Below are 2,406 nucleotides of genomic sequence, written 5' to 3' on the forward strand. Positions count from 1 at the left end.
CTACAGCCAGACATGTTTCTCTGCTCAATATAAAGAAAACAAAAATCCTCACAACTGAACCAATAAACAGCTTCATGATGGATGGAGAAAAGATAGAAGTTGTCAAGGATTTCATATTACTTGGTTCTACAATCAACACCAATGGAAGCAGCAGTCAAGACATTAGACAACATATTGCATTGGACAAATCTGCTGCAAAGGACCTCTTTCAAGTGATGAAGAGCAAAGATGTCTCCTTGAAAATGGAGGTACACCTAACCCAAGCCATGCTATTTTCAATTGCCTCTTATGCATGGGAGAGCTGGACAATGAATAAGGAAGACTGAAGAAAACTTCATGCTTTTGAGTGTGCTGTTGAAGAAGAATGCTAAGAGTAAAATGGACTGCTAAAAGGACTAACAAATCTGTCCTGGAAGAAGTGCAGCCAGAATGCTCCTTAGAAACGAGAATGGCCAGACTTCATCTCACCTATTTTGGTCACGTTGTCAGAAGGAACCATTCTCTGGAGAAGTATATCATACTTGGTAAAGTGGAGGAGAGTCAACGAAAAAGGTCAAGGCCCTGAATGAGATGATTTGACACAGTGGCTGTGGCAATGGGCTCAGGTATAGCAAGGATTGTGAGGATGGCACAGGACTGGGCATTGTTTTGTTCTACTGTGCATAAGGTCACTTGAGCCAGAGTTGTCACCTAACAACAACCATAAGGTTGAGGTTCAAATCCCCCCACAGGCACCTTAGAAGAAAGGCCTGGCAATCTACTTCTTGATTAACATAGCTATTAAAAACCCTGTGCAGCGCAGTTTTACTCTGACACACATGGGATCACTATGACTTGAAATTGACTCCACAGACTTTTTTTTTTTTTTTAAATGTAAACCTTTACAGAAGCAAACTCCCTCATCTTTTTCGCACAGAGAATCTGGTGGGTTTGCACTGCCAACTTTTTTGATCAGTAGCTGAATGCTGTATCCACTGTACCACCAGAGCTCCTTTTACTTTGCTTACAACAATGATATTTTGGTCCTAAATGAGCAGCCATGGCATTCATAAAATTCCTTTGAATCCACACTTCCTGATGACATTTTTATAATAGTACATTTTAGTGTGAAGAGTTATCTCATAGTCAGTGCAGAATGAGTGAAGAGCCCACTCCCTAAAACAAAATGTATGCAAATAAAAGCAAAAGAAAAATAATCTCTGAGGGTCAGACAGAAAGTGAGTTTGGACAAGTAAGAGGGTAATGTTGTTGTTGTTGTTGTTATGTGCCGTCAAGTCAGACCCGACTCATAGCGACCGCTCCTTGGGTTTCCGAGGCAGTATCACTACGGAAGTAGATTGCCCAACCTTCCTTCCGAGGGGTGGCTGGTGGGTTTGAACCGCCAGCCTTCTGGTTAGCAGTCAAATGCTTTAGGCACTATGCTACCAGAGCTCCTAAGGGGGTAATAAGAATGGAGAGACAAAGACAAGGAGGAATAGAATGGAAAATGCAAAAATTAAATTTCCCTAGTTTTCCATTTTGCAACATTTCACATAACACCCAGTGTTATGTGTTGAATTGTGTCCATGAAAAAGATATGGTGAATTCCAAACCCTTGTATCTATGAATGTGACCTTACTTAGAAATAGAGTCTTTGCAGAAGTTAAGATGAGGGCATACTCGATTAAGCTAGACCCTAAACTCAATATGACTAGTGTCCTTAGTAGAGACTGAGACATGGACACCCAGAAAGGAGAATGCTACATGACAGTGAAGACAGAGACTGGAGTGATACATCTACCAGCCAAGGAATGCCAAATGTTACCTGCAACTACCAGAAACAGGAGAGAAATAGAGAACAGACACTCACTCCCTTGGGGTCACCCTGAGGGACCAACCCTGCCTACACCTTGATTTCAGACTTCTAGCCTCCAGAATTGTGAAAGAATAAATTTCTTTTGTTTGAAGTCACCTAGTTTATGACATTTCGTTACAACAGTCCTGGGAAACTGACACAGTTTCTTCAAAGGGGTGTTAGGTATTTGGGCATTTTGTGATATATTAGTTTAACTTGTTTGTCATATTGTTGTATAAATTTGAAATCAATTCTCATTCTCAATCTTTAAGTGAAAATAATAAAGGGTAAAAATGAGGTGAGTTTTCCATAGAAATTTAACCAAATAACAACAACAACAATAAAAACACTGCCATCAAATCAATTCTGACTCATAGCGACGCCCATAGGGTTTCCAAGGCTGTAAATCTTTATGGAAGCAGATTGCCTCATCTTTCTCCTGCAGAGCAGCTGGTGGGGTCAAAGAACTGACCTTTTGTTTAGTAGCCCAATGCCTGAATCTCAGGATGATCAGAGGTCCTTAACCCAACCATAGGTTTATTCAGTTATGTTTGCCCCTTTGGGATTGCAAG

The sequence above is a fragment of the Orycteropus afer genome, unplaced genomic scaffold (assembly GCF_000298275.1).
Source record: "Orycteropus afer afer isolate SDZICR_OR568_19922 unplaced genomic scaffold, OryAfe1.0 scaffold00093, whole genome shotgun sequence".
NCBI lineage: Eukaryota > Metazoa > Chordata > Mammalia > Tubulidentata > Orycteropodidae > Orycteropus > Orycteropus afer.